At 31.4% G+C, this 26,857-nt stretch overlaps 1 protein-coding gene across 1 annotated transcript in view; it reads left to right on the top strand.

Annotated features, from left to right (window-relative positions):
* The window catches only part of LOC148314049 (GTP-binding protein Di-Ras2-like), a 255,774-nt gene that overhangs the window by 67,661 nt on the left and 161,256 nt on the right, over positions 1-26,857 (top strand). Inside the window, exon 2 of the mRNA XM_088277126.1 lies at positions 16,051-16,090. The gene's annotated coding sequence lies outside the window, so the exon portion shown is untranslated. The remainder of the gene's footprint in view (positions 1-16,050; positions 16,091-26,857) is intronic.

Genomic DNA, 26,857 nt, shown 5'->3' with positions numbered 1-26,857 from the left:
CCTATATTGCACAAAAAATACTTTAAAAGCAAATCTGTTCAGTTTACTGTATTCTATCGAAATCTTAATTAAAGTCGCGACAAAACGTGACCAATCCTGTGTTAAACCAATGCGAAATCTATCAATTTAATATTAAAAGTTACATTTCCTATATTGCACAAAAAATACTTCAAACGCAAATTTGTTCAGTTTACTGTATTCTATCGAAATGTTAACTAAATTCGCGACAAAACGTGACCAATCCTGTGTTAAACCAATGTGAAATCTATCAATTTAATATTAAAAGTTACATTTCCTATATTGCACAAAATATATTTTAAATGCAAATCTGTTCTGTTTAGTGTCTACTATCGAAATTGTAATTAATGTCGCGACAAAATGTGACCAATCCTGTGTGAAACCAATATGAAATCTATGTATTAAATGATAAATCAAACACAGATAATCCGAGTCTACTAAGTTGTAGACTCTTTACTCTCAACTCAGTAGACTTAAAAAAATCTGTGTTTGATTTCACAATCAATACATAAATAAAAATGGAGTTCTACAAATTAAACGTCAAATCTATAAATACAATTATATTAATCATTGATTCGGCATTAACTTTGTGGAATGACATGATGATTATTTTAAAAAAATTAAACAAATGAATCACTTTAATGAGGTATATTAACATATACGACTAGTTTCAAAAACTTTTTTTTTTCGTTTTTTCAACACATTTCGTTTTCATATTCTGGTACAAATTAAAACTTATGGTGCAAAGTTTTAATTGGTACCAGAAGATGAAAATATCGGTTTTTGAAACTAGTCGTATATATAAATAAAACTCATATAAGTGGAATATTCAAGTAATTAATTTCAAAAATAACTATAAATACAATATGAAATCATTAAATAGCACCAAAACGTAACAATTTTACAAGCTAGAATTCTTGATAACTTAAAATCATTTATAATGAAACTGTAACGTTTTGGTGAGAACCTCCACAAATGGTCCTATTCACAGTCGGGGAAAGCTTTTTGCAGATAGCGTGGAAGAATAAAGTGGTTAAAAAGCGTAAAATGACACGAATGATAAATCTATTCAGACAAGTTAAGCGATTTCTTTGTGCGATGCGTCGTACTCTACGTGCTATAAGTTCCGACTTCCGGTTTTACGTGGTAATTCGTAAACTAGAAAAAAAGTCAAACAAACAATGTTCACAGATTGTGACCAAGAATTTGGCCATAATTATAGAGTTATGCATACTTTTTTTATCTTCGTCTTCTTCTAACACTTATCCGTACCCAATGTGCATTGGGCACCGCATCGTATAAACGCAGTGTTATCTTGATCGTTAACATATGAAGGAAAGATGATCAGCCCCCCGCTTCAGGTACCAGTCCAGGGTAATAGTGAATAAATATTAGAGTGAAAAAATCACTTATATTTATTTAACCACCCCCCACTGGGAATCGATCCCGGGGTATCCAGAACGGTAGCCGAGTGCGCTGACCATTACACGACGGATATTAGATTCTTTTTATACTCATGAATCAATAACTTTTGGTGAATCAATAACTGCTAAATAACGAATATAATGAACTTAATTAGTTGTTATACGTATACCATATAGTCTACCCCGTGGCGTAATGGTTAGCACACTCGGCTATCGTACTGGATGTCCCAGGTTCGCTTTCCAGGGGGGTCAAGATCAATAATATAGGTGATTTTTCACTCTAATATATATCCAATATTATCCTGGACTAGTATTCGAAGCGCAGGGCTGATCACGTTTCTTTCAATTATTTAGCGATCAAGATAACACTGTCTTTATACAATGCAATAATCTTTGCACCATCGGATGCAGTTAAAAAAAATTAACTTTTTTAAAGCTAAATTTCTAGTAAGGCAACAAAGCGAATACATATAAAAAAGTGTTACTTGGTAAATACTCATATCATATATATAAACGAGTCCCAATTTTTTTTTTTGGTTGTCACAATCACGGGTAAATAAGTCCATTCGCCAGGAACTACGCTTGGATGGCTTGACTCTGGCCAATATCTGTACCCGACGGATTCTCCAGTTCTTTGAACACGTTGCGCGTGGCAACGAGGATAGCCTGGAACGACTAGTTGTGATCGGTAGCCTGGAGGGAAAGAGAGGGAGAGGAAGATACCCACACGATGGACCGATCAAATTAAGGCAGCAGCAGGCACCTCAGTGGTTGGAGCGCTACGTGCAGCGCAGTCAAAGGATAACTGGAGAAGAGTCATTGCTTCTGCAAGGGTCACAACCCTCAGCAATGAGGAATAAGACGGAGAAGAAGACATGGGTAAAATAGTAAATGTTACAAAAGATAAAGTGATCACTTTACTAGCTTATGACAGATCATATACACCTTGTAAATACCCAGACTTCCTTATTCATCTTCATCTATGTTGAGATGTCAAAAATATACTAATCTTTTCAGTTATGTGTCAAGGCATAAATAAAATTGTTGAAAATGCTTCAGAAAAAAAACCTATAGACAAACACTGCAACATCAAACAAAAATGATATCTTGATAAAATATAAAGAAAAGATCTAACAAACGTTTAATTTGTAGCTGAAGAAAATAATAAAATGAGAGACCACTTAAAAAAAATTATAAAACGAAAGACTAAAATAGGAAAATGATTAAATTGAACCAACATGTAACGTTTTGTACTTTGCTCAAAAAACGATTTCTTTTAAGTTGAAATAAAATATCATTAAATTCTTTGTAATTTGTGAAAACAAGAGAATCATTATGAGAATATCGTGAAATATATTCATATAAAATAATGTATTATTTCTTAGAGATAATTTAAATGAAAATAAAAAATAATTGTAATTCGTAGTTTTGCCATATTCTTTCGACAAATTCTAATGATTTCAGGCATGATATTACATTTATTTTATTCTTCAAAACTTTTTTTTTACAACGATTACTTTATCATGAATAAAATATGGGTTTAATTTTACTTTTAGTTTTAATAATACAAAAAATGTTTTATTGAAATACTTTTTTCATATTCAGTATTAGGAGCACTTAAAAAAACAGTTTTTAAATGAATTTAAATTACGATATTTAAAATTACATACATATTTATACCTAATTATATATTCTGAAGAACTAAGTTAAAATCATCGATTTTTTTTAATATTCATATATCGCCCACTCCTTTCAAGAACGTCATAAATCAAAATACTTGATTTTTCAGGAGAACGTTTTTAAAGTTTAAAAATATAATGCAATGTTTTATAAATAAATATCAAGCCACTTATTAAACTTTTTACTTTGCAACAGATCTTTTGAGGTAAAACCTGAAGGTTTTTTCTCCATTTGAAAAATATTTAGTATATTTAAAAAAATAATTAAACAATACCTTTTCCTCAAAATGCAAAATCAACACTTTCTGCCCTGTAGCAGGTAAATATTAAATTACAAATATGCCTCTTTTACTGGGATATAGTACATTTTCTGGGCATTCCGATAACATGCACAACTGAAATTCAACGATTTTTGATTTACGACGTTCTTGAAAGGAGTGAGCGAAATATTATGAACAAAAAACTAACGTTTTTTTTAATAACTAAAAATACGACTGAAATTGTATCTACTATTGAGATTTTAACAGAGATGAAGAAGAATATCTAGTAAAAATCTGGGTATTTACAGAACTCACGACCTGTCACAACTGTTTTACATTATACATATGTAATATACCTTCTACCCATGATCGACTACCACATAATAAATATGAGGGTAGAATAGTAAATGTTTCACGTGTGTAAAGAATTTTCTTAAACTAGCCTATGACAGGTCGTTAGCCCTGGCCAGACTTCCATGTTTCTTCACATATCGCTCACTCCTTTCAAGAACGTCATAAATCAAAAATCGTCAATTTTCAGTTGTGCATGTTTTCGGGATGCCCAGAAAATGCACTATATATCAGCAAAAGGGGCATATTTTTAACTTAATATTTACCAGCTACAGGACAGAAAATGTTATTTTTGCATTTTGAAGAAAAGGTATTGTTTAATTATTTTTTTAAATATAATAAATATTTTTCAAATGGAGAAAAAACCTTCAGGTTTTACCTAAAAATATCCGTTGCACAGTAAATAGTTCAATAATTGGCTTGATATTTATTTCTAATATATTGTGTTATATTTTTAAACTTTAAAAACGTTCTCCTGAAAAATCAAGTTTTTTGATTTATGACGTTCTTGAAAGGAGTGAGCGATATGTTGGGATGTTAATATAAACAATTACTAAATAAGTAATTATTTAAGTGGAGAAATCCCGATTTGTGAACAAGGATTTGGACACACTCAAAATGATGTGAATACTTTCTTATACTCATGAATTAATTGGTTTTGGAGAAGCAAAAACAGCAACATAACGAATATAATGAAATAAATAGTTGTAATTATACATAATCCTAATTTTTAATCAAATTTACTTACTAGAAAAATTACTCCTCAATTTAAGTTTAATTTGAAAATACTACTGTCTCTTGTGTCAGGTGTTTCGATGCATTCTGGATCCTTTTTAAATACCGTGTGATACGAAATGCATTGAAACACGTGTCACAATAGATTTGACGAAATAGTGGTATTCACCAAGAAAAGCTTAATTTGAAAATGGATAGATATTATACGTAAAAAGAGACTGCCTAATTTAATAAATGAAAAATATATTTTAATAAAAACATTTTAACGCTTCATCATTTCCGCTTAAATGCTGCTAATCGTAAAAAATAAATAAAATAAAATTGTTTTGTTTGAAATGTGTATATAACTTTAATTTAATACTACTAAAGCAAACAGAGCGAAAAAATGATCAAACAAAATCATTATTGAATCTCAAGTTTACCATTCGTTTAGCGTTGATATTCTCTGAGGAAAAATAATGTATTTTTTTCTTCGTGGGATTATCAGAAAAGACTTACTTGGTTCATCTATTATTTTCGCTTTCCTTTTTGAACAGTCACAGTCGAGGGATAAAGTCTCTATCAATATTACTTAGTCGCAAAGTAACACGTCACTGCTCAGGATATCACGTTCCTTCGATAAGAACAAACACTCTCAACTCTTTATTCCTTCCTGGAAGTCCTGCGGAACCTTTTTTCTGTTGCAACCTCCAAAATAATCGAGTAAATTTTCTATACCCAGTTTTTTATATAAACCATTTTTTTTGTATGGAAAAACTGAATTATCATCACGCTGCTTTCACGCAGGGGTAGGCAGAGAGAATTGGTTACTTAAATCAACCATAGATACAGCCGCGAACTTGAATATGAAACATTGCACTGGAAGTCTTCTGGAATAGTGATTCCCAACCTTTTTGCCTGTTGCAACCTCCTCAATAGTCTCCTCATTTTCTTGACCCCCTGTTCATAAAGAAATAAAAGAAAACCCGCCATCATTCCTCTTCTACGTAGGGGCAGGTAGAAAGGATTGCTTACTTAAATCAACCATAGATTCTGCCGTGAACTTGCACATGAAGCGACATATGAATTATATCATATCTTATATGCATTATATCTTACATATATTATATGATATCATATGAGTCCCAAAAAATTTAGTAGGGTGAATGTCAACCTCCGTAGTGTAATGGTCAGCACGCTCGGCTACCGTACTAAAGGTCCCAGGTTCGATTCCCGGGGGGGGGGTCAAATAAACATAAGTAATTTTTTCACTCTAATATGTATTCAATAATGCCCTGGACTGTCACCTGAAGCAGAGGGCTGATCACCTTTCCTTCGTGTGGTAACGATTAAGATAACACTGCTTTTATATTATGCAGTGCCCTATGCACCATTTGGTGCGGTTAAGCATTTGAAGAAAAATAAAATTGCCAACTTTGGGTAGAATGATGAATGTTAGACGTGTACAAAGTGATCATTTAAACCAGTCTATGACAGTTCGTAAGCCCTGTAAATACCCAGGCTTCTATATTGTTCTTCATCTATGTTATGATGTCAAAAAGTAATTAATTATATATTTTTTTAAAAAAACGCTTTTATCCAACATTTAAACCATTCGAATAAGCAAATTAAGGAAAAAATGAAAAATGATTTATTACCTTATCATGCTTGGAGAAGCACTGAGTACCGAAGAAAAAAATGTCACAACACGATGGAATAAAAACAACAATAAAAAACATTAAATGAATTATACGACTATATTTTTATTTTAAGAACTTCTGTTCGTAGTATGTTTGCGAAAAAACTGTGAATATCGATATGATCTCCAAATTATGTGTGTCATATATTTTATATTTTAAATAAAAACACCAAACTCCCGTCAGTAATATTCGTACTAAAACCAAACGTCAAACTGTCAAACTCCCAAGTTTGCGATCCACTGCTTTCTATATTACCAAATCACTGTGACGCTGTAAAATACGACAAACTAATCATAAAGTGATAATTTTCTTTTTTTAATTATGTAGAATCTCTCAGAATCTCTGCGATCTCTCAGAAGAATGTGCGAAAAAACGATGTATGATAGATGTGCGAATAGTGAAATAAAGAAGGAATGCAAAGCTGAGATAAGCATTATCGATAAAATTAAGAAAGGTGTGTTGAGATGGTTTGGACATGTCGAACGAATGAGTGAGGAAATAATGGAAAAACAAATTTATGAGGCGAATGTAATTGAGAAAAGAAGCAGAGGAAGACCGAGAAAAACATGGCACGATCAGGTATGCCAAATACTTGAAAGTAGTCAGGTAAGGAGTCGTAACAATCGGCAGGTATGTATGAGGAGATGCATGAACGTGGAAGAGGCAAAGAATGTTTGCAAGGACAGAGTGGTGTGGCGTTCTATTCTCTCTGCCTACCCCTGCGGGGAAGTGGCGTGATGGTTAGTTAGTTAGTTAGTTAAATTATGTAGAACTTATCCTTAGGATCAAGAGCGTTCAGCCAATGTATGGATACAGTTTTTTTTTAATGTTTCAGTCATTGAAAATAAATCTATTCTTTGGAATTGAAACCTACAATTTTTCCTTCAAGTAGACTCATTTTTACAAATTAATTATTTATACACATTTATCCCAAACTTTGGCTCAATCATTCTTGGAAATTTCGTTAAGCTTAAAGATTTACATTGATTGATTGTAAGCTCATTGGGTACAGGGTGACTCTAGTTTTCCACATAAATTATAGTTTTAACTAAATGAAGGCATGTGAATCTAATGAGTGAAGAAAGAATAATAGAAGCGGAGAAAGACGAAGGAAATAATGGCATGGCCAAATAATTAAAATACTTGTACGTGGTCAGGTCAGGAGTCGAAATAATCGGCGAAAATGTATGAGAAGATGCATGATGTGGAGGAGGCGATGAATATTTTGCAATGATAGTGAAGTATGCCATTCTATTCTCTCAGCTTACCTCTGCGGAAAACGGCGTTATAGGGAATTGGCTTGTTTGTAAGTTGTAAATAAATATTTAACAAACGTTTATTGTTTTATATTTTGCCCTGTGTTAGTTTTGTTAACCTTAATCCCTTTGTCCCAAAATGAGAAATGGAAATTACTCATCGTGAATATTATATACGAGTATATGACTTATGTAAAATGTTTTGAAATAGATCAAATTAAAAAAAAATCTCCTTACAAAATATTTACATATAGAAGGCACTGGATTTTCAAATAAAGAATATTGTTTTGTTGTTTTTAATGAAATTTAATTTTGGTGTAGTACTTTCTTGTGACAATACTGACATTTTTGAGCATTGCGTTCAGTGTTCAGTATTGCGCTTGTTGCTATGTTGCTAGCAGTGGATTGTGTGTGTGTGGTGAAATTATGTGATGCTAAATTCGATTGATAATGCGTAATTATTGGTTGGGAAATGCTGCCGGATGATCTATTTATAAAAATGGTAAATCATTGTTTTATTGAAAATAAATTTAAAATATCTGAGTCACATTGAGATACATTTTCCTTATTTATTTTGACTGCGATACCTCTTTACTGTAAATATATATATTTATCTAAGAAGTTTGGGCGTTTACAGAGCTTACGACATGTCAAAGTACTTCCACCGCACTACTCGAATTCGCAAATATGTAATTATATAATTTATTATTATTAAATACTACTACTTATAACTAAGACTTCTCCTAATAAAAAAAAATTATAGTTAATTTTGATAATGATTGGGTCCACCATCATTAAATTTATCACTTTTATCAATTTATTCGGCATTTTCCTTTGGGTTAATTTTCTAAAGTAGAAGTGTATTAAAATATAAATTAACTAACTGATATTTTCGCCTTAGTTCAGAAATCCTAAATCTAAGAAAAAATGTCGAGTCTCGATAATTTTTGTGTTTCATTTCAATGTCTCTTAACATATTTATTGATCTGGCGTTTAATTTGTAAAACTCAATTTTAATTTATGTATTAATTGTTCAATCAAACACAGATTTATTGAGTCTGTTAGTCTGTTAGTTGTTATTTATTGTTAAAAAAACCACACAATAATTAATTTTGTGACAGTTGCTTTGCATAGTTATGGCATTTTCAATGTTTATCTTCACATTCGTTTGAAAATGCCATGATTAGGTGAAACAATTGTCACAATATTAATTTTTATGTGTTTTTTTTTAACAATAAATAACAACTTAGACTAAAAAAATCTGTATTTGATTTAAAAATTAATACATCTGTTAACATACCTTGTAAAAACGTATATTAATTATTATTCGTACACATGTGAATCAACAAAATGATCCAATTAAGCGTATTACCTACACAAGTCACATCGCACAAATAATATTAAAATTGTTTTCGACCGTTTGCATTTCATATTTGGTCGTTTTAATTAACAGAGTTTGGGATAATTACCCTACCAAAATGGGAATACTTTCCCCAACCCGAATTATGTACAATTTCGAGGGTAGCATATTCGGAATGTTAAAATTTAAGTTAGAAGTTTCGATGTAACCCAATAACGTTGTTTATTAGAACTTAATCGCTGATTTAGCAGTTGCTCATCTAAGACCAGAAATTTGATGAAATTAATATATTTCGATGTAACCACATAAATTCATATCCCACCGTATGAATAAATAAATAGTTTATTAACTCACTATTTAAAAAAATATATCGTGTATGTATTTTCAAAAAACGTTAATAATAAAATCCCTGTTTGAATAATCCCTGTTATTTAAAGTTTTAAGCCTGAATTATAATAAATACCCGCTATTAAACAAGTGACTTTTCACTCTAATATTTATTCAATATTACCGTGGACTGCTACCTGAAGCGGAGGGCTGATCACCTTTCCTTTGTGTGGTAACGATAAGGATATTACTGCTTTTATATTATGCAGTGCCCTATGCTCCATCTGGTGCGATATATATATATATATATATATATATATATATATATATATATATATATATATATATATATATATATATATATATATATATATATATATATATATATATATATATATATATATATATATATATATATATATATATATATATATATATATATATATATATATATATATTTATATATATATATATATATATATATATATATATATATATATATATATATATATATATATATATATATATATATATATATATATATATATATATATATATATATATACATATATATATATATATATATATATATATATATATATATATATATATATATATATATATATAATATATAGTTTAGAGACTAGAAGGAATGTGTATTTGATTACGCATTTTTATCGATTGTTGCGCGGTATGATCGATAATCCTGAAATTATCCGGAACATTGGTCTGTATGTTCCCGATAGTTACCTAAGACAGCGTCGAGATAGATTGTTTCACATTCCTATACACAGGACCAACCTGCCGATGGTTTTGCCTGTAGGAAGGGCTACCGCTATGTTGAACAATATCTCATTGGATATTAATCTGTTTCATGTGTCTGAAGGAGTTTTCCGAAGCGGGATTCTTCTACACCTTTAGCAATAGTTCTTGCATATATTTTATTTTAATGTTTTTTTTAATGTATCCGATTTAATTTTTTAATAGTTTGTAATGTTTATATTAGTTGAAATAAATAAATTGAATTGAATTGAATTGAATATATGAACCAATTTTGAAATATTATTCTTGAATCACTAGAACTTCACTAGCGACATCTATTGTTTAACTCCATTGCATGCTGAGTAATTTTCCATTAAGGTCTATATTCGAGTGAGAACGTCATATCGGTCGTTGGTTTGGGAAAAAGCCTTTGATAAGGTTTAGAGGCTGTTTTATATTTAGCCCCTTTGGTAACCATGTTTCACACCGTTAACCCCTTGCACCCTAGAGTATTCATTCAATAAATAATCAAAAGGAAATAATTCAACCCACATTTTAATCCTGCATTTTACAATATTTATTCAAGACATCAGCATTTTGTTTTAATGAATTTCTGTTGTAAATTTATTGGTTTTCGATCAATTTGCTTGGAATTGAATTTTTTGTTTTTAAAATGGCTTTCAAGTTTTAAATATGTGCATATTCATATTTAACACCTTAAAAATCTACTCAACCCGGTTATTTTACTTAAGTTTTAAGGCTAGTTAACAAAAAAAATAACAAACACGCCGCTTTTTCGTAGGGGTAAAGAGAGGGAATGGAATGCCACACCAATGTGTCTTTACAATATGTCTCCACATACATACATTTCCTTATACATACCTATCGACTGTTCCGACTCCTGACCGTTCAAGAATTTAAAATTTTCGATCACACCAAGTAATCCTCGCTCTTCGTCTGCTTCTATTTCCAACTACATTAACCTAATCCATGTTTTATTGTTGTTACTTCACTCATTCGATTCGCATGTCCAAACCATCTCAACACACCTTTCTGAATTCTATTAACAGTGCTTCTAAGCCTTGCACTTTTTCCTTATATTATTACCATTCAAACATCTAGCATACATTCATTTCGTCTGTCCGATCGCATTTCGATTTCATTCACTCTACTTTCATCCTCTTTTCGCCAACACCATGCTCTGTTTTCAAACACTAGGGTTGCCACCGTGACTCCAAAAGTTGATAAGTGTAGGATAGTTCTATATTTGGCAGGGAGGATCTACGGAAAACAAAAAAGGACTACGCTACGAAAACGTTTGGGAACCGATGGTCTGAAATATATTAACTATCGATAAAATATATCGAGTGTAAAATTTATAATATATCGCTTTACTTCATATGAGTTTTTTATTGGATTTATATTTTCCAACTGTCCGAGAGTAAAAAACGTCCATATCCAAAATGATTCCATTCATCATGACTAATCCTTTGGATATCATAGAAACGGTATTAAATTAGAGATTTGTAATTTATCCATGCATGTGTGTTCATTGTTACGTGTGTGGGATGCGTACAATATACTAAAAAAGGAATAAATATTCCAAGGAAAAATTTTTAAGCTTTTGAAATTTCATTTTTAAGAAAAGGTATTGTTTTTTTTTACATAATAATAAAAAAATAATAAAACCCTTGTCTGCACCCTAATGGTGCATAGGGCACTGTGTCATATAAACGCAGTGTTATCTTGATCGTTTACACATGAAGGAAGGGTGATCAGCCCTCCGCTTCAGGTACCAGTCCATGGTAATATTGAATAAATATTACAGTGAAAAAATCACTTATATTTATTTTACCCCCCCTTGGGAATCGAACCCGGGACCTCCAGAACGGTAGCCGAGTGTGCTGACCATTACACTACAGAGGCGGACTTTTTTTTACACGTGCTTAATATTTTTAAAATGGAGATAAAACCTTCAGGTTCACCTAAAAAGATCTGTTGCACAGTAAAAAGTTCAATAAGTGGCTTTTTATTTATTTTCAATTCATTTTATAATATTCTTAAACTTGAAAAAAGGATCTCCTGAAGAATCAAGTTTTTTTATATATGACGTTGTTGAAAGGAGCAAGCGACATGTTTCGTATCAAATTGAGACACCTTAAAATGTAAGTTGTATTTAATACATGTGCATTATGTCTCGACGTGAATAGGTTGAATAGGCCGGCAGAGATAAATAGACGTGTATAGATATCCGAGTCGGCGAGGCGTGAACGTGAACAACTTGTACTGATACGACCTGATGGTGTTTATGATGAGGCTTTTATTACGTAATCACTATAACGTGCCGCGCGTCTCTATCCCCTCACTGCCTCATGCCGCCCTGTTGCTAGGGCGGCGTTTTCAAACACAACACAACCTTGTATGCTCAGATCATTTTTAGGCGTCCAACGAAATGGGGAATATCGGATTCACTAAAACGTGCAAATGCATTGATTATTATTTTAACTTACTAACTAATCACGGTGCCTCTCCTTAAACGTAGGCACAGATAATACATTTTTTTGACATCTCATCAAAGATGAAGGAAGAATATGGAAGTCTGGATATTAACGGGGCTGACGACCATCATAAGCTACATAGTTTAAGTGATCACTTTACACACGTGTAACATTCAACAATTCTACCCATTATTGACAACCACACTACTAAAATTCTCGAAAGTTGTATTGAATCACTAAACCTTCACTAGAGATATCTATTAGAGAGATGAAAATGAACAAGTATTTGGACACACCAAAAATGTTGCAGATAATAGAACGCACGCCAATCTGTTTTTGTACACATTCTTCACCTCTTCCATGTTCATGGATCTCTTCATACATGCCCGCCGATTATTCCACCTCATACATTTGTTTAATTGTTCTTTCCTCAATCATTTCACGGTATCTATTTTTTGTTGAGTGAGTTCAAACCTAGAATCTCTGACTTAGAATCCGCGACACTAACCACAGGACCACAACCCAATACTTTTTCGTTATGTTAAAAATCGGACGAACTTCTTTATGTAAAAAAAAATAGTCGTTAAACTTGATTCAAGAATACAGGCATGAGTCAGTTGACCGTGTAAGAATAGTCCTAAACTGTCAACCAGTCAATTTGACGTTCATACTTACTGCAATTATTATCTTAACTGCATGCTTAACGTTGTAAATACTCTCAAGTTTTCAAGCCCCCATAAAGTCAATCTGATGAGTAGGGATGAGACGTGATTACCAGACGATTACAGCCTTTAGCTACAGTAATTACAATCGTGAATTATCTCAGAGCGGTCGACCGACCCTCCGCCCAAGCCACCTCGTTAAAGGAGAAACTCCCTTAAATACGTCGTCGCGCAACCCCTTGGATTATCTCTCGCCCTTTTGGTGTGCGTGCTCCGTTGAGTGGAAACTTCGGGAAGATATCAATAATTTGATGTAATTTCCGAGGCAAAGTGGGCCCTAAGGGAATTAAACGGACACTGTAAATACTGTGTTTATGAGACGGTTCAGACGTTTTTTAATATTATTAAATTGCAATTTGATATCATATTAAGTAGCATGGGCCCCTTTGAAAATTTGGAAATATATGTTACTGCGAAATCTTTACTTACAAGTGTCATTTTTATCAACAAAAAGATACGAAAAAGTAGAATATCGTTTAATGATAACAATTATAGATAATTTTCAATTTTGAAGAGCGTTTCGCTGTGATATTTTATACGATGCGCTGTTTATCCTTGGACAAAACAATAATAAACATAAGTCATAAGGTTACCTTCTATTGGTGTAGAGTCAGGGTCCATTATGGTTACACAGCCATCGAACGAACTTTGAAAATGCTGAAAAAACAACCTACGAAATAATAATATTTTATATTATTTTTTGACATCTATTGGTGAGATGTAAAGAAGCTTTTTATTAAGCAGTAACTCTTATATTAAAGTGATCACTTAAACCAGCCTATGACGGTCGTCAGCCCCGTAAATGCCCAGACTTCCATATTCTTCTTCATCTTTGATGAGATGTCAAAAAATAATATGAAAATAACTCCTGTAATTGCAGATAATCCAGATTTTGTGAACAAGTATTTGGACACACTCAAAATGTTGTAAATATTGACACCTTAACAAAGATGAAAAAGAATGGAGTTACGATAAGTATTTACAGGACTTAAACCCTGTAAATACCCAATTACACAAACATCTTTTATGCATAGTTTTGTCGCACATTTGTCTGAGAGATCATAATTTGACTGCATTTACTTCCGTACGTTAGATTTGGTACCAGGACTCTATTGTGTATTCCCAGTTTAGGTTTCGCTATTAGGCTAGGTATATGCAAATAAATTTTGTTTTAAATGTATTGTTATGATGAAAATGATTTAAAACAATACATATTTTTTATCGATTCTTTCATCAACAATATTAAGCGTTAAAACCATACCATTTATATATTTTATGCATTTTTTTAAACTTATTTTAAGGGTTCAAAAACGGTTAGATTTTTTCTGTAAAGGGTTTTAAAACGACTAGTATAAATGATTGATTGATTGCGTTATGATAAAGATATGATTCGGCCGGTGTGATCCTTTTTTATTTTAATGTGAAAAGTTTGATCAGTTTTCTTTTAAGAATAAAAAGTCCTGAAAATTTTCACAAGATTAACGACTTCAGGCGACCGAAGGCTTAATTATTGTCAAAACCATTTGCAGGAAAATAATGACTTCTTAAAAAAGAATAACGCATTAAAACTCTGCGTGATTATCTTTAACCCTAGATTTCCGGACATTCGTAAAATTTACGAAGAATATCCGTGTTTCGTCTAATGGTACTGAAACACTTGTGATGAGGAAGACGGAAACGCGCAAATGAAAGTAAATTATTTAATTTACGAAATTACAAAATTATAAGGTCGAAAAGAACAAAGTGACACCAATATATCTAAAATTTTAAAATACTTATAAAGGCGAGAAGAACAAAGCGACACCAATAGAAAAAGAGACGTATACACGTTTGAATATTAATCTTATCTGAGCACACAAATATTGCTCCTCCACCCCTTATATATGATTTTAAAGGAGTTGCATGGGGTGGAGACAATATTGTAAACATTTAAAACTTAATGAACTGCGTCTCTTTGTTCTTCTCGAATACATTTATGCCTTAAATAATCTTAATTTTTATAAATCAATATTATATTTTCAAAATATATCATAAAAAAATACACAATTTTTTATGGCACATGCAAAATTACATAATGTTTTCAATATTCATAAAGATAAGACAATGTCAACTCGTTGCCTAGGCCAAGTTGTGTTATCTATATATTGAAATTGAGTGGAATATAAAATAAAACCATTTGAAGAAACAATCCGATTTGTATAACTTATAAATGTCTTAATTTTTTTACCGCAACAAGCATTAGTCTTTATTTTATGTCATATTTCGTATATACTTATGTAGTTCTCAAAAAACATGTTGCATTAATTCATTCATAGGGTGAAAAATCCAGTGCCTACATATTTTATTTTAAACTCACAAATAGATTTGTAGTATATTATAGTTTAGAAAAAAACTTTATAGCTGATATTTTTTTTTTAATTAAAAAAAAAAGTTCAAATCCAAAAGTTTATTAAAATAACATAATTTTATAACGGCACATACTGTGAACTTTATAATGGAAAGTATTTCTAAGCAAATGCATGTTGGCGCATACGATGCGTCTTTGAGACAAATAATTTTTTAATCGAAACTCCGAAAAATCTCCTAAAATTTAAATTTAGATAACTTTAAGTTTGAATATGTTTTTATTATAAAACGAAACTTGGTTTAAGTTAAATTACACATACCGCAGATAGGTAATTTATCAATTTAATAACATTTTTTTGCCCTTTGAATTTGAAATTGAAATTACCGTAAAAATTGAAAAAATAATAAAGCTTAATATTTTTCCATTTCTCAAAAGAATAATTTAAAAGCAATCTTACAGGGTTGGGTTTTTCTCGGAAAACCATTTAATAATAACAACCAAGATAAGATGGTTGATAAGCTTTACCCAAGCTTTTATTTTATATCCCTGATCCCAAGAAAAATGTATTTTGAAACCAATTACTCTATTTTTTATCAGTATAAATAAAATATTTACATAGTTTTTTTTTTCAGTTTGGGAAACTCCAACTGCAAGGGATTTTAAACAACTAAGGTAAGTTTACTTTTTCATTACTTTATTCTCGTAAGCTGAATCTGACCCTCGTTTTTTTGTAATTAATAAAAATAATACTATTTTTATTTTATTTTATTTTTAGGCCATTGAAATAATTTTATATGGTGATAAATATAAACGTTTATAAACATAAATACAATTTTTCATTCATAAATACATATATTTATTATATTTTTGATAGGACCTACCTAGCCACATTTTGTGTCTTGTCGGTGGAGTTCTTTTTAAATACTATTTTAAAATTTTTAAATAAAGTGATATATTTATGTTTTTTTTATTATTCACACAAATATTTCATTCTATTTCTGTGAGCCTAAGCGGCTCATTATTAGAAATAGTACGCGACGCTAACCACGGGACCACAACCCGACACATTTTATTATTATTAATTATCTATTTTAACATACTTTACACGCAAGATCAGATGTTTTTAATTTAAATGAATGAAATATTCGCGTAGTTGAGTAGATCTTCTGTGAACCGGAGTTGCTGATTCCGAAATAAATTTGTGAAATGTTCCGTCTCCGTTGTGTAAAGGTCAGCACGCTCGATTGTCGATCTGGAGGTCCCGGGTTCGATTCCCAGGGGGGTTCAAAGAAATATAGGTGATTTTTTCACTCTTATATTTATTCAATATTACCCTACTGGTACCTGAAGCGGAGGGTCATCACCTTTACTTTGTATGAAAACAATCAAGATAACACTGCGTTTATGCAGTGCCCTATGCATCTTTGGGTGCAGATGAGGAGTTTGAAGAAGAAGATATAATGCCAGCTCGTAGGCTAAATGGTAGTTCACAAATTCCATCTTCTTTCATAAAATAAAGGATAGATTTATCTGAAGTTGAGACACCTATAATAAAATAAATATGTCGTTAAATGCCCTTTATGACGATTTTCAATTAGAGCACTTTATGAGCTCGCAGATGACCTATATGATATTGGTTAGAGTGACATTATTCATTAAGGAGGAGGGAGACGTGAAGAGCATCTTAGTTTTACCCTCCCCCAGGATTTCGAAGGGAAAAAATAACATATTTGTATTCATAAATATGCCTGAAAAGCATTGTGGTGGAAATTTTTCCATTTTCGTGGTAAATCGTTTTTTGATAGGATATTCATATATGATTATAACATGCATGTGAAGGTTAAAATGTATTAGTTTGTATATTATTTATAATTACTTTAAATATATTTTATGTCTAAAATATACATGAAAAATTCTTTCAACTTTGCCTCTCTTTTAAATAGGGGTTGCACAGTACATATTACTTTTAAAATCTCACAGGCAGACAAGTTTTAATTTTAACCCTTTTGATTTTATTGTTTATATGAAATACTAGGTGTAATACGACATTTTTAGAAAATTAGAAAAATAATGTTTTGATAAGTTTTAAGACCTACCAAATAATACTCGTACATTTTATTTTGGAAATACAGATACATTTATATTTTCATAAACCTACTATTGTTAAATGAAAAAAATGTATTTATTGTAAGTTTTTTTAACGTGTAATATTTTCGGAAGCAGTTACTTATGTGCATACGTGGCTTATAAGAACACGTACCACTGTACTCACTAGCTTCCAAGACTTTTATATTCTCTTTCGTGTTGAGATGTCAAAAAGTAAAATACACCATATATAAAACTAAAACTAGTGGTGGTCGAATTTCGCAGGAATCGCCGGATGCAAAAACAGCTTTCTTAATTTGACATTTATCGTCCTACATTATGTACGTTTCCATAAATTAGTATTCATTGAATTCAGCAAACTTGAAACGCCTTAGAAATAGATATTTTAATCGTTTTTTCTACGTTATTTTTATCATGGTCCGAGATAAATTTTTCCAGAAAAATTTTATACTCTCGTAAGAAAGTCGTTTTCGCCGCACCTCTCCCTCGTTCAGGATTTGATTTATAACTTTATTAAATGCTTACGATGCTGAAAAAAGATTTATTAACCGTAAGAATACCTTATCACTCAGCACGTTCGTTCAGCACTCTGGCTAAGGAGATACTGAATCGGATGATGATTCACACTTAAGGGCGGTTGTGTAAACCTTCCGGACGAATTCCCTCTCGAGAATAATTTCCTTTTGCCTTTATTAGTAGATGTGTACATATGGGAATGCAATAAAAGGAATAAATTCTTTACATCTCACCAATAGATGTCTCAAGTGAAGTTCTAGTGATTCAAGAACAAGGTTTCTAAATTGGTTCATATATATAGAACTTCCAAGAATTTGAGTAGTGTGGTTGTCAATAATGGGTAGAATTGGTGAATGTTACACGTGTGTAAAGTGATCACTTAAACCAGCCTATGACGGTCGTCAGCCCCGTAAATGCCCAGAGTTCCATATTCTTCTTCATCTTTGATGAGATGTTAAATAATAATATGAAAATAACTCCTGTAATTGGAGATAATCCAGATTTTGCGAACAAGTGTTTGAACACACTCAAAATGTTGTCATTAAAAGGATATATTTTTTTATATTTTGAGATCTCAATATAAATGAAGAAGAATATGGAAGTCTCTGCATTTATAGGGCTTACGACCATTAAGCTTAAGGTGATTAAGTTATCACTTCACTCACTCGTTCACTTTTGTTCGCCTCCGTAGTGTAATGATCAGCACGCTTGGCTACCGTTCTGGAGGTCCCGGGTTCGATTCCCAGGGGGGGTAAAATAAATATAAGTGATTTTTACACTGTAATATTTATTCAATATTACCCTGGACTGGTACCTGGAGCGGAGGGCTGATCACCTTTCCTTCATGTGTAAACGATCAAGATAACACTGCGTTTATATGACGCAGTGCCCTATGCACCATTGGGGTGGGGAGAAGGGTTTTATTATTATTATCACACACTCGTGCAAAATTCAATCAATGAATTTTGCACTAGTTTTGTTTCGTTTCACAATTCTGATTGACCCATAATTGACAACCAGACGACTCAAATCATTGAAATGCATTAAAGTATATCATTAATATCATGACACTGTACATAAGAGTTCACAAAAGCCATCTACATTAGGTTGAGAAATCTTTTATTTTGCCCCCTTTATTCAAAGTATGATGACCCTTGATGTAAGATCCGAACCCCGGATTATTTTTACATACAAGAAAACGCCTGAAAACATAAAGTTAAATTTATGAAAGTCCTACACATATCGTAAACCTCATGCTCACGCTTTACGTCTGAGTTTACTGGAGCCATATATGGTTTCAGAGAACTCACACGTTGGATGAGAAAGTTTTTATGTAGCAGAGACTATTTTATCTATTGTATCTGTTTTATCTATTTTTAATGTTACACGTGTGTAAAATGATCACTAAACCAGCCTATGAGAGGTCATGAGCCCTGTAAATACCCACATTTCTTTATTTTTTTTAAATCTAGTTGAGATGTCATAGCCTAAAAATAAATACAATTTCATATTATTTTTTGACATCTCATCAAAGATGAAGAAGGATATGGAAGTCTGGGCATTTACGGGGCTGACGACCGTCATAGGCTGGTTTAAGTGATCACTTTACACACGTGTAACATTCACCAATTCTACCCATTATTGACAACCACACTACTCAAATTCTTAGAAGTTCTATATATATGAACCAATTTAGAAACCTTGTTCTTGAATCACTAGAACTTCACTAGAGACATCTATTGGTGAGATGTAAAGAAGCTTTTTACTAAGCAGAAACTCTTATGTTAGTATGTGAGGTCCGAATCCTGAATTATAATCACACACATGAGAAACGCCAAAAAATACCATTTTTATTATTTAAGCTTATAATTTATTAGATTTTGTGAACAAGTATTTGGACACACTCAAAATGTTGTAAATACAATTTATTGAACAGTTAAACATAAAATGTTCTGAAATTCCGGAAATACATATTGAATAGCACCGTTTATACAATCACACCATAGAGTTCGCCTGTCGCAGATAATATCGAATCTCTATTGTATTGCTGATATCGCGGGTAAAACGTCACTTATCGCTTAAAGACGTTATATGCTAGATCTACATTTCCTGAGTTAATATCACACAACGTACAGTCGGTCTTGTGTATTTCAACAATAATATAATTTCTAACTAACAAACCAGCATGCCGCTTGTCCGCAGGGATGGGCAGAGAGAAAAGAAAGTCGCACCACGTTGTATTTGTAAACAATCTTCGCCACGTCGAAATTCATGCATCTCCTCATACATACCCGACAATTATTCCGCTTTCAAGTATTTGAAATATAATACTTGACCATCCCATATATTTCTCGGTTTTCCTCTATAACCTATTACAAATATAAACATGATTATCAGTTTTTATAAAAACTTATATTTTGATGTTTTATCAGTTTTACTAGCTTATTGAGTGATACACAATATTTTTAGTGTGTCCATATCTTTGTCCACATATCTGGGTTTGTCTACTTAGGAGTTATTTATATTGATATCTCAAATTATTTTTGACATCTCATCAAAGATGAAGAAGAATATGGAAGTCTGGGCATTTACGGGGCTGACGACCGTCATAGGCTGGTTTAAGTGATCACTTTACACACGTGTAACATTCACCAATTCTACCCATTATTGACAACCACACTACTCAAATTCTTGGAAGTTCTGTATATGTGAACCAATTTAGAAACCTTGTTCTTGAATCACTAGAACTTCACTAGAGACATCTATTGGTGAGATGTAAAGAAGCTTTTTATTAAGCAGAAACTCTTTTATTAGTATGTATATATTCTTCTTCATCTTTGATGAGATGTCAAAAATAATATGAAAATAACTCCTGTATTTGGAGATAATCCAGGTTTTGTGAACAAGTATTTGGACACACTCAAAATGTTGATATCTCAACATGAGGCAAAAAAATGTGTTTGAAAAACTTGATCATGCTAAGTTTTCCCCAGTCTCTGTCTGCTCCTATTTCCAACAACATCCGAATCACATTTTTTTATACACGCCTAACATTCACCGTTCTACCCACGATGAGAACCATACTACTCAAATTTTACCCAGACTTCCACACCTTTCTTAATTTCATCGGAAATACTTCACCCGTATTCATTTCTTGTGTCACCATTCAAACATCTAGCAAATATCTTTTTCCTGGCTCCATCCCAACTTATCGTCTTTAAAGACTGTTGAAGTCAGCTCTCCTCGTCCTCAGGTCGATAGAAGGACCTACAAAAAATCATCTATGAATTTTTGTAGGTCATTCTATTATGGACAACGTCACTTAGGCCATACCTTCGAATATGTTATCATTTTATAAGCATCCATGAATTTTTTGGTCTTCCTCTTGATGTCTTTCGAGGAAGATCACAATATGTTCAGGTTCTCTGCATCCCGTGTGCCCATATCATCTCAATTACCTTTTCTCTACCTTACAATTCAATCATACATCGTTTTGCCATTTTATTTTGTTGTTTATTTTTTTTCTACTATGTATATTTTTTTAAATGTCAGAAATAGAAATGCGGCTTTTGTCTGAGCAGTTCTCAAAATAAAATAATGAAATTTATCGGCGGAATTATTCTCATAAATATAGACTACTGAAAATTAAGTAAGCCATCCTTATAAATTTCTTATTAGATAATCGCTAGGCTAAGTGTTTTGGGATTACCATTTTCATCAACTAAGCTTAGAAGAGCTTTACGCTGTAAAGTAAAAATATAACAGGCTCTCCGGCGATATAAAAATCATGATGTTTTTTGATGGATTAATTGACATAAATAGACTACCGTAAATTAAGCGAACCGTTTTAATGAATTTCATATTAAAAGATCATTAAGCTAAGTGTTTCAGTCTTACGCTTATCATAAAGTAAGCTTAGAAGAGCTTTACGTCGTGGAGCAAAAAGATTACGGGCTTTCCGGAGATATAAACTCAAAGTAAAACCACGGTAATAATGTATTTTAAAACGACCACAACGTTAACATCGAGGAAGACTTAATCGTATAATATGATTCTTTTATTTTCAGTTTTTTCGTGGATAAAAACAGAAGTTTTTACAAAAGGATTCTCTGTGAGATTTAATCTTTAAAAGCACTTGATTTTGATATTAAATGAAACCAGTGTCAGAAATGGCGAACCATTTAATTAATTACTCCAATTTATCTTCCCTTTATTTTTTATGTGAAACAATGTAAGTGAGAGAAATCAGATAAAATTAATTATTTATTTTGCGATTTTATGTAAAAATCTCCAAATATTTTTGGTTTTCCATGTGTTAACACTTTTTAAAACTCTATTTATCAGTCATCCTTCACATCGTGTAATATCACTTAAAAACATTACTTGATGACTACCAGCTTCGGATTTTTTTTTTGGAATAACCTGCAAAGTTTCTACTTTTAGAGGCTTGTTTGCAGGTAGGATAGTAAAGATTGGGAAGGTAAACGTAAGAAAAACATCACAAACACCCAAACTAATAAAAAAATTATATTTATTTTCCAATCGGAGGGAATCGATCCGCGACGTCAGTTTCGCAGTTGAGCATCTACCCAAATATATTTTGGTGCCTGTCATAACCATTTCACCATCAAGTCAACTGTAGAGTTGTGTTTTTAAGTGGTATTACGCAACATGAACGATGACTGAAAAGGAAAGTATTATATTACCATACCACAAAGTTAACAATGCTTTTAAGATACAAAATATTTTTTATTATTAATAACTTTAAAATGAACGAAGAATGATAAAAAAAATTATCATATTACCATATCACAAGGTTAACAGTGCTTTTAATATGCAAAATATTAAATTTTTTGATGAATAACTTCATTACAATATGATATGGAACTCATAGTCTCGTCTGGAAGTATAATATTATCATACTACAAAGTTTTATTTATTGTTTCGGCATTAACTTTGTGATAAGATATGTTACAATGATTAAAGAAAACACTTGTTTTTTACCACTTGAGTTTTATTATAGACTACATGTTTCAGAAGTTAAACTTCCATCATTCAGGTCTGTATAATAGTTACTATACAGACCTGAATGATGGAAGTTTAACTTCTGAAACATGTAGTATATAATAAAACTCAAGTGGTAAAAAACAAGTGTTTTCTTTAATCATTACTACAAAGTTAATAGTGCTTTTAAAATACAATATTTATTTTTTTTTATTTATTAATAACTTCAAAATGAAGGACGAATGATAAAGAAAGTATTATATCACCATACCACTAGGTTAACAATGCCAGTGCTTTTAATATACAAAATATTATATGTTTTGATTCACTTCATTACACTAGGATATGGAAGTCTTAGCCTCGTCTGGAAGTACAATATTACCATACCACAATATTAACAGTGCTTTTAATATACAAATATTATAATTTTATTTATTAATAACTTCAAAATGAAGGACGAATGATAAAGAAAGTATTATATTACCATACCATAAGGTTAACAGTGCTTTTAATATACAAAATATTATATTTTTTGATTAATAACTTCATTACAATATGATATGGAAGTCTTAGCCTCGTCCGGAAATGCGGATATAAATTTAATCTTAAATTCAAGACCCCGGTCATTGTCCGAGACTCAACCCGCAGGGAGGGCAAATTACATTTGCAACCCCTTCCGTGGCTTTCAAATTAAGGGTGGTATTCCAGCGAGCCGGACGCATGTCTGGCGGTCGGACGCGTCGCGACGTCGGCGGCGCGGCAGTTTGAATGCCTGAACACTATCAAGTACTTCCTGCTGGCTCTAAGAAAATTTCATCCATCATTTAAAGTTGAACTTCACATTTCGGATCTTACGTTCTGCTTTTTGTTGTGTTTTACAAGATTTAACATAAAAAAAAACATAATTTATATTTGAAGCACTAATTTTGTGATTTTTCATTTTATAATCAAAATGAAACTTTGTTTTAAAATCAATATAAATATTTAATTATAACATAATTATAATGTCTACCGATTTGGAAGCTAACCGCTTCTTTATCAAGACTGATTAATACTAAAACACTATCTACTTAACAAAATTTCAAAATATTTTGACGGTTAGGCGCTTAGAGCTTGGGTAGATCTTTAATTATATAAATAAATAAAAACGTCCACAATTTTACATATTTTTTAAAAATATTTATTTGTGTATATGTCCTCAGCATTTTATGTACCTACGTTATTTATATCAAATTATTATCATAAATTTTAATGAAATTTTGTTTGAAATCTTTAATTTATTGAATTGATTCACAAACTGCTTCGAAATTTTGACAGAATATTCTTATTTGCGCGTGTTTTATATACAAAAATATGTTTATTAATTATAAACCAATTTAAAAAAAATTATATGCGACGTTTATTAAGTGATCAATTAAAACAGCCCATAACAGGTCATAAGTTCTGTAAATACCGAGATTTTTACAAAATATTCGTATTCATTTATACTGAAATGTCAATGGAATTTTTTCCAGCATGATTATTAAAAAAGTTTTTTTTTTGTTATTAAAAGGAGAATTCTAGCAAAAAAAATAAGTTTTCCAGCCAATGACAGGTCGTGAGCTCATTTGTGTTTACATTTAGAAAATATTCCACTCTGATTTTTTAACGAAGTTTTTTTTTTAAATTTTTTATTATTTTAAAAAAAGAGAAGTAGGTATTTGTGTTTTTTACTATTTACAGAAATACTTCAATTTCATACAAGAGTATTTCTGTTAGCCTAAGCGGATCATTACTAGAAATAGGTATGAAATTGTGGTAGAGTGGGTTCGAACAGAGAAACTCTGGCTTAAGAGTCCGCGACACTTACCGCGGGACCACAACCCGACAAGTTATTTGATGGTGAGTCCTTTTATAAATTATAACTTTTCCAGCCAACGATAGGTCGATAGCCCTGTAAATATCCAGACTTCCATATTCTTTTACATTTTGTTGAGATATTTAAACTTTAATTATTTTCCCTTATCTGTCTTTTTTATTAAATTTATTCGAGGTTCGGAATACAGAAACAAAGGTCGGAATACCAATTAGTTTTACGTTCGTTACCTAAAACAATTACCGACCACTTTCAAATAATTATCTCAAATTAAACATACCCTTAAATACGACCGAATAGTTGAAATGATAAAATAAAATAAAATCATCCCTTTGTGTCTCAGGCAGAGTGAAATGGAGAGCAGGTTTTATGCCTTAATTTTAGGGACGTCTGAGTCGTTCAGTCTATAATGTATATTAGTGAGGAATCCAATGTTGTTAGTAATCGTGAGATGAGATGGATATCTTCCACCTGTCCATGTCGTGATTTTAATTGAATTAAAGCGTTAAAATTTTATGTTTTGAACATTGAAAGCACTTACTTTGTGGATCATATTGATATATTATTTTGAGAAATAAAAAGGCTTTGTGTTGTGATCCACTCACATTTTTATTAACCAACTAGTTTCGGCAACAACATGTTGCCCTCTTCAGGGTTTAGTCATAAATTAAACTCTGAAGAGGGCAACAGGTTATTGCCGAAACTAGTTGGTTAATAAAAATGTGAGTGGATCACGACACAAAGTCTTTTTATTTCTCAAAATAATATAAGTTAAATGTTGGTTAGAAAAGTTCAAAGTTACGGCAGAAAAATATTCCAAAACCTATTTTGAAGGAATATAATACATACCTACCTTTGATTATTATTTTCAAAAAAAATTAATTGAGAGACAATTCCTTAAATCGATTCGGCAGTTACTTTGTGTTATATAATTTAAATTTTACGTTCTTAAGCTTGGTTAGGTTGGGACCACAATATCATAAAATTTATTATCGCACCTGTTTCGATGCGCTCCGCATTATTATCAAACCTGCAATGCTCATGCAAAACGTATCGAAACACGTTTCAAAATAAATTTCAAGAAAATATGTTGCTTACCAAGTAAAAATTTAATACGTGTTAAAACAAAATCTTTATAAATTATTTAGACAGTTTTTCCTTTATTTGTATTTACCCTATATTAAATCGAAATTGTCATGGGATTACCTAGAAAATATATCATTGGTAGAAAATGACTCTACTGTTACTTAAAAAATAGTTTTAATATAATTACTATCAAGACAAATCGCTCACTCCTTTCAAGAACGTCATAAATCAAAATTCGACAATTTTCAGTTGTGCATGTTTTCGGAATGCCCATAAAATGTACTATATATATCCCAGAAAAAGAGGCATATTTTTAACTTAATATTTACCCGCTACAGGGCAGAAAGTGTTGTTTTTGCATTTTGAAGAAAAGGTTTTGTTTAATTATTTTTTGAAATATACCAAATATTTTTCAAATAGAGAAAAAATCTTAAGGTTTTACCTAAAAAGATATGCTGTAAAGTAGAAAGTTCAATAAGTGGCTTGATATTTATTTTGAATGAATTGTATTATATTTTAAAACTTTAAAAACGTTCTCCTGAAAAATCAAGTTTTTTGATTTATGACGTTCTTGAAAGGAGTGAGCGAAATGTCAACTTATCCACCTTTGTAGTGTAATGGTTAGCGCATTTGGCTACCATGCCGGAGGTCTCAAGTTCGATCACCAGGAGGATAAAAACACATATTGGTGATTTTTTAATAAACAAATATATGTGGATACGTGTAGAAAAAAACAAATATCTGAACACATTCATAATGTTGTTAATAAATAAACTAGTTAAATTATAAGGTACTTAAAATATTTAGTGTCATGTTTTCAGGCGGTTTTCAGTATGTGAATATAATCCGGGGTTCGGGTCTTGCATACAAAT

The sequence above is a fragment of the Brachycentrus maculatus genome, unplaced genomic scaffold (assembly GCF_059751285.1).
Source record: "Brachycentrus maculatus isolate JH-2025_06_01 unplaced genomic scaffold, ASM5975128v1 h1tg000002l, whole genome shotgun sequence".
NCBI classification, from domain to species: domain Eukaryota; kingdom Metazoa; phylum Arthropoda; class Insecta; order Trichoptera; family Brachycentridae; genus Brachycentrus; species Brachycentrus maculatus.
Note: the sequence above shows the minus strand (reverse complement) of the source record. Positions and strands in the feature narration are given on the sequence as shown.